At 41.0% G+C, this 12,874-nt stretch overlaps 1 protein-coding gene across 7 annotated transcripts in view; it reads right to left on the reverse strand.

Annotated features, from left to right (window-relative positions):
• The window catches only part of GULP1 (GULP PTB domain containing engulfment adaptor 1), a 150,568-nt gene that overhangs the window by 113,643 nt on the left and 24,051 nt on the right, over positions 1-12,874 (reverse strand). Inside the window, exons 1-2 of one of the 7 annotated variants that reach the window (XM_066999700.1) lie at positions 2,684-4,994; positions 2,475-2,551 (exon numbers count right to left, since the gene is read on the reverse strand). The exons of 3 other annotated variants lie outside the window; for them this stretch is intronic. The gene's annotated coding sequence lies outside the window, so the exon portion shown is untranslated. Of the gene's footprint in view, positions 1-2,474; positions 2,555-2,608; positions 4,995-12,874 lie in introns of those variants that run through there. 3 more of the 7 variants (XM_048058443.2, XM_066999699.1, XM_066999698.1) reach the window with 3 other exon arrangements.

A 12,874-nucleotide genomic window follows, 5' to 3' on the forward strand; every position in this document is an offset into this window, starting at 1 on the left:
TACAGAGCTGATATCAAGATATTAATGATATCAATATGGGAAGCTAAATGAAGGAAAGATAGCCTACCCCCATTTCATCTGATTATTTTATATTCTGTAGTAGAACACTTACCATAGCTCTTAAAACTCAAGGTCACGCAAACATCCATGCCCCAACCCCCCTATTACCAGAACAACAACGAAGCTTTTTCAGAACCTCCTCCAGAACTAAAAACAGAGCATCAGCCCTGAGCAAGGCTGTTGGGTGACCAGAGAGAAGACACTGATTTATCTCAGCAAGGCGGAAGGAGACATGAAGCCCTCTCATCAGCTCGTAGCAAAGGGAAACTGATGACCTGCAGAGCCTCAGTGGGAAATGCCTTGCATGTCATCTGAAGTCATTAAAGCCCCTGGATAACTGCTAAGCTCCCCTGACAGGTAGCTGGAACACAGGGAGAAATGGATGGGAGCCTTTTTCTCTAGCTAAGTCTAATCTAAGTCAGACTTCAAAGTCCAAGAAGTGATTTATATTTTTTTTATTGACAAATTACATGATCATGAACAAAACTTTAGGCGACTGACACAAACATGTTAATCATCACTATAAAGATACCTTTATCTGAAAAGCACTTCTCATTCACTCTATCTGTATAAGTAAAATAACACATTACATGAACACATGTCAAAATGGGTTTTCTGAAGACAGACTTGTAAAGAAACCAGAATCCCAAGGAAGCCCTTGTGTATCAAATTTATACCACTACCATAAATAATCGTACTGAAGCAGGATAGTTTTTAATGATGCAAACACAAACCAAATGGTGAGGAGATTTGAACAAAAGATTTATTGCAAGAAACAGCAACTGTGTGATCATATCAAAGATAGACGTGTCAGAACTGCTACTGGGAAAGCTCAATTCAAGTGATAACAGTTAAAACAGGCAGCGTACTGAATTGTACTGGAAAAGGGCAAAATACAGAAAAAATTCTACAAGGTAAAGCTTTTGAGGCTTTCTTACTACTGTATAATACATAAAATTGTCTCATTCAGTATAACCATTCTCATTCTTAGAGCCATAAGTTTTCTAAGATAAGGGATTTTAAGTTAGCTCATTTTGCATATTGCCTATGCTATCCACCCCACACACCCCTTTTCCCACATTTACAGCATCAGTTGTGAATGATGGATCAATAACAGTAATATAGTGTCTAACCTTGGCATTTTCTCTAACATATTAAATCCTTCCTGTTTGGTAAGGTATTTGCTATCTAAAGCTTTAAGGTATCTCTGCTCATATATCAAACACCATCTAAAACACAAACCTATTTCCCTGCTCCCTCCTTTTTGGAATAAAATCTCTCTGTACAAACCAGAAATGTGGTTGTTCCACTTATTCCTGAAAATTATTACACTTCACCTCTTTAGAGTGTTAGAATTTTGGGGGCCTCATTTGTGGGATAACTGAATTTTGTGAAAAGAGCAAGGCTAATAGTAAATCTACACGGATTTCTAATGCTCCAAAAGCCAAGTAAGACATGACCTTCCCAAGTTTATATAAGCAAATCCTCTGAATTCAGAAAGGCCCAGTTGAAACTTGTGCTTACATATACGAGACTGACAGATATGAAACTGAATTCTTACAATTTTTTATTAATATATATATAAAATCAAAGTTCATGAGCTAATTCTATAGGATTTTCCATGCCTGTGACAGTGTTCTACAAAAACATGGTACATATTTGAAAAAATGGTACAACTTCATTTTTTATGGTACACAGAACCGAAGAACATTACCACTGCTATGATTTTTAATGAAATGAAACAACTGCTGCAATACCTCTATCCTCTCACAGTTTAGTTATGCTCTAGATTTCCTATCCCATGGAATGACACTCAAGTGAATGACACTCAAGTTTACATCGTTGTGCTCAATTTCCTTTTGAGATGTCCCTTCAGAGGTATTCCTGAAGCAACCTGCCATTCCTCTGGAAGCAACATAGTATGTAGCAATGTGCGTAACTAGTGAGATTGCTGAGCCTCTTTTCCCCCTACATCCATCATTTATAACAGGAATACAGTTTAGCAATTTATTTTTTTTAAAGGGCATGATTTTTCAAACTAAGTCCTAAAGAATAGACACCTAGGATCACACAATAATTAATTATTTCAACTGCTGTGCTAAAATATTGAACGGATGTCCACTAATCAGGTAGCTGGCCCCTGAGAAATCAGGAAAATATATTCAAAGCCCCTTCAGCAGTCAATTTAAATGTACATGCTGAAAGAAACAGCTCACTACTGGTGTTTGGCAACTGTATTTATGCTATTATAACAGGAAGTTCCCTTTGTGCATTCAATACACAGGCACACAGAGTTTCCAGCTACAACACTGATAAAAGCTTATGCTTTTTGCATGCTCAAAACTTTCAAGTACTGGAAAAAATGGCTGGGCAGACCTATCAGGGTAAATTCACTTAAGCACTACAGAATTCACCTCTGGTCCATGAAGTCCTTGACTTACAGATCAGGAAGAGAGAAGTCTTGTGTGCTACTGTGTTTGTATACTCTTCCCTGACAAACAACAAGGAAGAAAATTATTACACAAACAGGTCAGCACAAAACCAGCACCTATCTGACTCCATGCAGCCATTCCTAAAATGTCTTCTAGCTGAGTCAAGGTGGTAGGTCTGCGAGTCTGCATACTAGCTGAGTTGCTTCTTGTCCCTTCTAGCCTCCGTAGCCTGTGGGGTCTTGCCAGCTCTCTCTGCTCCTCACTGCGGTCTCTGAAGCTTCATGTGAGCTGTGACATCATGCAGCACTTGGCAGGTGTCACAATGGCTCTGCAAACGCCTCTCCCATCAGCAGGCTTGCTTGTCCTTGAGGGGACGAAGGTGCGTCCCTTCTGCCACTTGGTGGCCCTGATCTACACACTCTTGACAAAAAAAGGAATGCAAACAAACAGCATATCCAATGGAAACAAAATAGAAACAGTCATTTGAAGACAACTCAGTCTCATCAAAGTGGTCATTCTGCCACAAGGCAGGGCATCTGACCACAGTTATGACACCTACCTTGGTAGTTTGGCTATTAAAGTCAGGTCATGCTAATTTAAACAACGACAACACTGTAGGACTTTTTAGATCAAGATTTTTCTACAATATACAGTGGGAATGAAATGGTTCCACTACACAAAAAACCTACAAGTAACATAAGATGTGCCATCCCCTAGATTTCCCAAGTCCTGTGTAAATAAATACACTTGTGTTTTCAGCCCCGCAAGCATGAGGAGTGCCCACAGTGCTAAGAATAAACAAGACAGGGTGCTCTACTAGAGCTTTATCCCAATGCATCGGTGAAGACACCAAAATAGATCTGGGTGCAGCCTGAAGCCATAAATAACACCAACTTACGATACCAGTAGGTTAAAGGCCAAACCTTCCTTGTAGGATGGCTTATCAGGACAGGAAGAACAAAATCAATCTGTACCTGCCATGATCCTAAAAAATGCCTTTTTCTCAAATAACAACACAGGAGACTGAGTTTTGAACAATGTGACAAAAGCGAGAAGCACAAATCAAAGAGAAACTACCTATTGAAGGTGTTTACTAAGATGGCAGAAGCTTCTACAACATCCAACAGATGAGCAGTTGAAGTGATTTGGGGAACTTGTGTCTGTACCTTGAGATCACATTGTATTTTAGCAAAAAGCACTTAAGCAAAGGAGACTGTTCTGTACACATCTGCTAACAACAGATCACAAAAACAAAGCTAGGAAGGGAGAGCATTCCTGGATTTAAGGATTTAAGATTGCCTGCCGTACCTGTCAAAGGCCATTAAATTTCACTTAGTTAAAATTTCCACATCTGAAAAGCTAAGCAAGAACTTCCAGTTTCAATTTAAACATTCAAAGGATGGCTACAGTGCTGTTCCCAAATGGTAGTTTGTTAAACAGATTAATCATCCTCCCAATTGAAAACATATGCCTTGTCTCTGAAGTGAGTTATCCAGCACCTGCATTGGTGATTGACTCCTGTTACGTGCCTCCCTCCAAATGAGCACCTGCATTACTACCCACTATTTTCCAATACATCAAGGGCACTTCTCATTTTTCTTTCTGATAAACATGAAGTCCCTAATTGCCAATTTTTTCCACAATTTTATGGATCTTTTCTACAGTTACCCAGTTTCTAAACAGCTTGGTCTGCAGGCAGTCATCATGGTTCAGACTGTACCTTAGAATCAAATTTCATTGAGACATAGGCAAAGCAGATATCACCTACTCCATCGCTTACGTTTCACCTCATTCTCTCTACTAGCGTTACATCATTCACCACCTCTTGCAAATAGTCAAGACTGATAACACACATGCAATCCAGACTCACAGGTGTCACAGAAGACAGAAAGCTCCTTAGAGAACAACTATTTCAGGTGTAGCTGACTGATCAGGTCTCAAAACTTTCCTGGTGGAGACAAATGCTGATACAACTAGAAGCATCAGAACAGCTCACTGTCACCTGAAAGGGTGTGAAAAAAAGTTACTGGTAGCTTCCGGAGGACACTAAACAAAGAAAAATACTCAAATGTAGTTTACAAAGCAGCTGGCCCAGCTGAGACTTGTGGAGTAGGAGCATGTATCTTCTGAATGTCAGCAAAGTCGGCAGTACCATCTGCTGTAGCTCACCTGTTTTATTTAACACCTCTTACATAAGGCTGACAGAGACCCAAACTGGATTTTGAGAGAAGCAACAACTGCATTAAATTTAATTCCAGCTCCATGGTTTCCTACATCGTCAAAGATGCCATAACATGTGTTAGAAATGAAGTGGCCACAGTACCTGCATACCGGAACATTGCCATCCATAAAATCTGCCATTCCATTATGAAACAAAAGCACTAACACTCTTCTCTTAAAAACCAAAGAAAGCAGTTTGGAATACAACTTCACATTTTTTGGCAGAACACAAAGATCTAGCAACTAAACAGCATGAAACACGCCATCAGGGAGACTTCAGATAACAACTCATGCTCAGATGCAGCTGCCAAGATTCATTTCACCTTGATGACACTGGACCCTAATAAGCTTCTTTTAAGGAAATCATAGAAGATGCATGCACTTTTTACAAAAATGGAAACAAACACACCATGACCGCGAACTTCAGGCTGCTGCTTACTTTTAAGAACAGAAGAGGATGACGATGTGAGGGGGATGAGGGCTCACGAAGCCTTCCACGTTGTAGCAGCGCTCCATTGTTTCACCTCGCCTCCCTCTATTCCTGATCTTTTTCAGAACAGCCTTGTCAGAGAAAAAAGCTACTGGGTTTGGAAGATGTTTCTCTCCTCAGACTATATGAATGACAGAAGAGTTGTTCCATGGTTGTTATCCAAGTCTTAGTGCATAGCAAGAGGAACAAGAATTGATGGGTCAAAACAATTGCCTATTTAAATAACTTTGCTGCACATAGAGCTATTTCGCTTTCAATTAACACTTGATACATTTTCACTTCCAATTTACCACCAAGCAATTCCTATTACACAAGCATAGATTTTTTTGTTACCTAAACCTTTAACTTTTCAAGAAATTCCAAAAGATGCCAGACTGGAATGGAAGCCATTTTTTTGTTAGCAGCCCTGGGATTTCATGTTTCATAATGCCTGGAGTTCTCATTACGTTGCGTATGCAGCCTTGGGAGAGAGTGAATATTTCACTTGTGTCCTCTTAACTGCAGCTAATAGCTATTTTTTTGACAGAGCAGCCCAGGATTTCTAAGAGCACTGCACACTGGGCAAGCCCTGGGATTCTTTGTTTGGACACTTGAGTTCACAAAAATCCATGGCTACAAAATTCAGGTATTGAAGTACCCTTGAAATTACAATTCTAAACCTTCTCTTTACAAAAAGAGTAAGCAAATCCCAGCCTTAATTTCCATAAGGACAGAGAATGGCTAGCACTGAAAAAAGACAACTTTAACTGTGGCAGGTAAGACAAGAAATTTGGGAGTGTCAAGTGTTAAATTTAAACCATGTTATCTAGTGAGGTTGGAATAAGAGTAATTACTCTGATAAGAAAACAAATTTTGCTTCAGGTTCTTGCTGATATTCCTACTTCTACAAGGGAAGTGATCTATGCTAATCAGCAGGAATGCAGCACTAAATGGTGTCTCTTCTAGGTGTGGCCAGAAACCAGACAAATTATCAGTACATACAAAAGTATAGTGCAGATCTCAAGTTTGCATAGTTATTTGGAAGACAATAATAATTTTGTGGCTTCTTCCAATTTGTCATTATACACACAGAAAGAAGAAAAATGGGGTTTTTCTTTTTCCCCTCTGTCCTTACCAGAACCGTTTCAGACACGAGTGAGACTTGGTGAGCAGCAGCGATGTTGTACAGCAGTCACCTTCCGTAACCCTGTCTTGTAAAAGTCTGTACATTTGCTCCTTGGGATCCATTTATCCCATGCAGTATTTCAAGCAATCCACCACTCCTTTGCTGTAGGCCAGTCCAGTGAAGCTGGCCACGGGTCTGGCCACATCTTTACCAAGCCTCCCTGATGGGCTCGGCCCTGCCTGCTGGTTTCCTCAGAGCTCTCCGCCAGGCTGAACACTACATGTGGTCCTTCCAGCAAGGAGTCCAGCCAACATACAGCTAGCATCCCTTACTCCATGTGGCTGAAAGCACCGGTCAAAGGAAATCCTGCCACACTTAGCAGCTTAGGGAGACACTCTATAGGAATCACCTCTAATTTCAGGCTCCCTTTGCCAAAGTTATGTCTACCTCCTCAGCCATTTAACACATTTTGAGCCACTGCTACCACCACAGAGCACTTAACCATACCAGCAGCCCTGAAACAATAGACTAGCAGTCTAACTGACCAAGTGATTTGGAGCTTTTTATTTACCTACAAAATCAGGTAACTGAAGAAACTGTAGCACAGATGACAAAAATTCAACAACAACAAAAATCTAAAAAAAAAAAAAGAAAAAAAACAGAAATAATCTTCTTCCAGAATTCAGGAATAATGAGCTACTTCACCTGCATTACCGAAAACACTCATTAAGATATTGTCAGCTGACTAGAGTTTCCTAGGTTATGCCTCTGGATTTAGGTGGAAAATAAGGTCTCCTTCAACTCAAAACCACTTATCCCTCTGAAACGTTCTGTGCAACAAAATATTTTGGCTAGTGCCAACTATTTTGAAGAAATCCAAAGTCTCTTTATGATTTAGACATGAAACACTTTGCTCAATGCCAACTTTCTTCTTCCTCCTCCCAGGACAGCTATCAGATTATACGGGTCTAACACAAAGTAATAGTGACAGTCTGGGCTAGGGTTTTGTTGTTTTGTCATTGTCCCTACTGAGATCTCACAGTAAATTATTTCAACTACACTGGTTTACAGCTTTCTCCTGTTGTGATTCTGTTATGGATGAATTCTTCTTTCACAGAAGTAGAAAGAAATGGGCACTCCTTGTCAGGACAGTCTGGATATGGCACCCCCTCGCTCTCTGCTGCGACAGGTCAGTGTGTTTTCCCATACGCATTACTGCACAGCAGGGCAAGCATACATTATCTGCCACAAGGGGACACGGGATGACTGACCACCCATGCCACCACCTGCAAGTAGTACAGCTTTTCAAAGTCTCAGAGAGCAAAGTTGCTAAAAGCCAATGCATTCCTTCCTCATAACTTTCCAGGAAGACTCGCAATGAGGCTGGTGAACAATGGGGGCTTTACCTTGGAAAAAAACCTTGAACTGACAGGAAAAATGGCTCGGGACTGTCAAATTCAGAGTGCGGGCACACAGCCACGTCCCAGCACACACAGCTGCAGCTAGGAAAAATGCCAGCCATACCGAGACACCGCACAAGAAAAATGAGGACTATTTCCAGGCAACAAATGCACTCACACAGCTTCTTACCCAATTCATATCTAGTATCTGAAACAACATTATACACTTACAGAAAGCATTGGGTGCAAATGCAAAACAAAACAGTTATTTTCATAATCATTAGGTAACATTTGGCTAAGTTAAGACTTGGCACAAGTAGGTAGCCAACATCCTTTTCGTTTACAAAATTAGGGCAGAACCAGTACACCCAATCACACTGAGTAATGGTACGGCAGTGCCAAGTGAGCTCTTGGTAGGCAACTGCATGCCTTATGCTACTTGATTGCTTGATCGGATAACACAGCTTCGCCTAACTGCCCGAGAAGAAAACATCACAACATTAGCAAAAAGTCAAAGTCTGGAGCATCAATTTAACAAAAGGTATAAATATGAAAACCAATTGGTGTGAACTTGTCATGTTCCCTTCTCCTTGTACGGATTTGTTCTCTAAAAAGCAGAGGAAAATTCTAAAGATTTTAGTAAACTTGAATTGAATGGAAATTATATATAGCATCATCCATCTGTTGCTGTCTTGCTTAAAACTTGGCAGTATCACTCTGTCTTTCAAGTGCAGAGCAAAAGAAAAAAATTCCAAGGGTCACTCTGAATTTGGTCAATACAGTCTAGATTTTTACTTTATTTTTAAAGAGAACATAATTTTGCACATAAAATCATGAATACGTTCATTATTTCTACATTCTGTGGAGGTTGACATCCATATTGTAAGCAACCTACTGGCTGTTCATCTGGCATTATTCACCATTTATTTTCCGTAAACCAAATAAGTTTCCAGAGCTGACAACTTCCCCACCAAAGGCATATCAGTTCTACACAAAAGGTATGCAGACCTATAATTTTTGCCTGATCTCTCCTACATGATCAATTGTCGAGTTATTTCTGAATGTCTCATGCGCCCATCTGATCAACACATTTCTGGAGATAAGAATGATCAAGGCTCTAATAAATAAGATTGGCAATCCCCTGATTTTGGAGACTTTTTTTTTTTTTTACATTATTTGATTAAATCACACCAGCATATTCAATTACTAACTGGATTATCCTGAATAACTGTACAGCGAACACCTTACACTGTACCTGACATTAAACAAAATTATCTGTTTCAGGCTAAGTGATGTAAGCCACTGTTCTCCAACTTGTGCTGAACAAATACGTGAGGACAAGACCAACTCCGGGTTCTCTGTGCGGACACCTGGCTCTGCATACAGAAAAAACCCTAGCCTCGACTGTCACAAGATTTTATAGGATCACAGTTAAAACAGGATACAAATACCATGCAACATTTACTTAGTTGTCCTTGTAACATTCAGATATGGATAAACAGAATACCAGGAACATGTTTTCTGAGTTCAGAATTAAGATCCAGAAAAAAAATACTTCCCAGGACGGCAGAAATACTTCACTCCTATCATGGCACTGGGCAATTCCTGAAGTCACATGAAGAGCAGAATATGGAATTTGAAACAGATTCTTACCCTGTACTAACTAGTAACCACCATATGTTGTTGTTATATTGAATTAAAGCTGAAATTTGCGTTCATGCTACAAGAATACTGTGTATCTTCATTGATGGTAAGGAAGTCAAAAGACTTGATGTTCCTAAGTGCTTTATCAAAGCCCATTGCTAATCTTAAATATTCCTAAAAAAACCTGCATATAGTGAACGTGTACGAAGATACAAACACATGTCTATGTCTTGAAAAATATTTCAATATATATATTGGCTAGTAAAACTTTTAGAAATATGAAAAAGTTGCATTCATGATTAGTGTCAACACATTCGTGTAAAACCAAACTCCAGCTTTGTGATGATCAAATAAAAATCAAGTGGATAACAGTGAGCTTCAGACACTAAAGTAAATGTATTTATTGTCAAGCTTCTACTGCTTAAAGAACGCAGTCTCACAAAGCCTACTTGTGCAGTCAACAGGTTTTAGCTAATAACTTTACATTGTCACAGCGAGAACAGTTACCAAAGCCTAATCCTTTAAGTAGAACACAGTACAGCACTTAGCATTATCAAAACCAGTTTAAAGATGAGAATTTCCTGTATTCACAGAGCAGTAGATAACATGCATGCTAGTGACTAAGTCTCACAGCTTTACCTCCTAGGAGAAAAATCCAAATTTTACAATGGGACACGAATGGTTTTGGACATTCTTGTTTATATAGATAGTATATCAATTGGCTATTCAATGCGAAACTCTTCTTGTATCTTAATACTCTAACTCCAAATAAAAGCAGCTTTTCAAAGGTTAGATTTCTTCAAGATCCAGCTTTGAAACTCCGATAGTAAGTTCGGTATTTGGATATTTACCAGGAAGCCTTTCCTCCAGCAGTCTTCCAGACAGAACTCTGTTAAAACCAGAGACAAGTGTGACACTACCAGCTCTCCAGGAGCGAAGACTGTCGCCTGTCAAATTAGGCTGGAAGCTCCTCTTACAACTGGTACCCTGTACGGATACGGCTTCTCTCCACTACAGACTTTCCTGTCAGTGTCACACAGCCAGTGCTTTAAAGGCAGCACACAGAGATGTTCTGTCCCAGTGAGCTGTCAGTTCACTAGTATCAAGGGCACCTAGAAAAATGAGGGGCCAGGACTGTAACACCTGCTCAGCTATGGTAATAAGCTGAAATATGTTTTTTAACCTATATTTTAACAGCAGTTAAATAGAACTACTCTCTAGACACTAAAGCAATTTAATATATTAAGAAACAAAAATGGATTTCTTTATTAGCTAAGTCTTCTTAAGAAAATATTAAAATTACTGGATGTTACAATCCACAAAAAAAAAAAAAAAAGGACAGAAAAGAAATGAGAAAAGCAGAAAAACCCTGCACATGCCCAGGAACTAAACTGGAATTGCTCGCTGCTTGTCAGGTACAACCTGCCAAGCTATTAGCTTGCACTTAAAGGCTTGCATTTGTTCAAATGCTGACCTGCACATCACAGAGTCTTAGCACGAGAAATGGCTTTCAGGCTCAGCTGCCTTCCAAGTGCCATCCATCATCAGAAGAAACAGATTATTCCCTTTACAGTCTGCTACGTTGCCAAATTCTTCTGGCTCTGTTCCATCAGTCCCACCCACACAATGCGGGGGAAGAGCAAACCCTAACTCTGTATCTTGCTCTTCCTGCAGTGCAAAACGAAAGCAATTGCTGTTTGATGCCATTTAGAAGGAAACTGAGGCGGAAAGCCAGCTCTGTCATCGCCCAGCCTCCCGTTCGCTGTGCCAGTCAGGGGTTCACGGGGAGCAGATAAAGGCAGGCTGTCAACTTGAAACATGAGGAGTGCAGAGCTGGGAACGTACCGTCTTTTGCATAACATGGGACCAGAAACACACCAACACACAGCAGGCTGCCCTTTGGAAGCCCTTCTAAAAATACCTGCACACTTGTCACCGGTACAATACCCCGCCAGGGTACTGCTGTGCCCCAGAACTGCCTCCTGCAAGACAGGCTGGTGGGGCTGCTGGGCTTTCCAAGGAGGCATTCCTCCCGCACCTTGTTTGTACTCTGCCCTGTAAATAAGATTCCCTTTTCAAATCAAAACATCCGCTCTTTCATTCACAGCAAAATGAACAAATTGCAGAGTAGGTTTATTTGCAGCTAGTAAATAAAAAAGCCTACAAACGTAGCTTTTGTCTACCTATGACTGCACTTAATAAAGCCCATCGGGTCAAAGCTTCAGTGCCTGGTACTGGAAGCAGCGCCCATACTGCTGTAAGGAGGCTGCTACAAAATTACGCAGCGACATGGCCAGGTTCTCCAACCAGGCAGTAAAAAGTAGGTGCATCCCAAGGATCCTAGTCCCCTTCCCTCCAAGGAAAAGGGAGAATAACATCAATGGCTGTAGGATTACCAGTTCCTCGTACAAACCCAGCCCAGAAGATGAAAGATGTCAGGAAAAGCCTTTTTTGTCCTTCCCACCCCGACACGTATGAGGCTAAGGAGGAAGGCTGGGGTCACCACTTCGCTGCAAGTTTGCCTTCTGGGTTGAAAACAGCTCAGTAAGTTTCCGAGCGGCAGCAGGGCCAGCTGGGCTCTGCTCTTTCACATGCAGTTTACATTCCAGCTTCATTCTTGCGGCCACCAGAACACAGAGGGTTTCGTAATACGTTACGGATGGCTTGATCACTTTGGGCCCATTTGCTGACTGTTTTGCCAGTCTGGCGGGCTGACTAACACACACTGGCAATTTGCTTAGTGAAAAGATGGCAAGAGAAATTTGAAAAGATTATCCATGAATTTTTAAATGGCCTAGCACTGGAAATACACCAATCTGAACCTACTTTCCTCCTTTTAAAGTATATGCCAAAACCACATTGCAAATTCATGTAAGATTTTCAGACAGAGTCAGATTACTCTTTACTAGAGCTGCAAAATGCAAACCTACTGTCCCTACAGAAAAACAGCTCAAGTCCCACACATCCAAGGGATTCTTCAGAGCTCAGGACAGCAACATGGTTTGAAACCTAAGGCACCCACCCACTGGAGATAGGGGACACACTGCACTTCACATGCCAAAACCCAAAAGCAACAGCTGCAGCATCAGTTTGGGGGGGAAGAAGGGGTATATGGCTGCTTCACCTGGAAGTCTGGCAGCGAACCCAAAGCCAGCTGTGCACACCCTGCCCCAGGCAGGGAGCAGCCCACCTGGCCCCACAGCTTGCTGTCTTCGCACGGTGCCAAATTGCAAGATGAAAGCCCTGTGCTTCTCTCACTGACATCCAAAGCGGGGAGCGCGTTCACCACTGGATTTCGGCACAAAACCCTGCTCTCAACCCTCCCCCACCCAAGCTCAGCAGACTCCATTTCTGTTAATTTAATTGCCTTCAAATAATTAAATTCCACTCTAAGTGGGGCTAATCTGTGCTGCTTCAAACTAATTACTACCTTGGTTCCAAAGGTTCTTTTTTTTTTTCCTTGAAAAAGATTAAAAATGAGAATTTATTCTTTAACCATTTGAGTCTCGGTTGTCTGGCAGAC

The sequence above is a fragment of the Anser cygnoides genome, chromosome 6, assembly GCF_040182565.1.
Source record: "Anser cygnoides isolate HZ-2024a breed goose chromosome 6, Taihu_goose_T2T_genome, whole genome shotgun sequence".
Taxonomy (NCBI): Eukaryota; Metazoa; Chordata; class Aves; order Anseriformes; family Anatidae; genus Anser; species Anser cygnoides.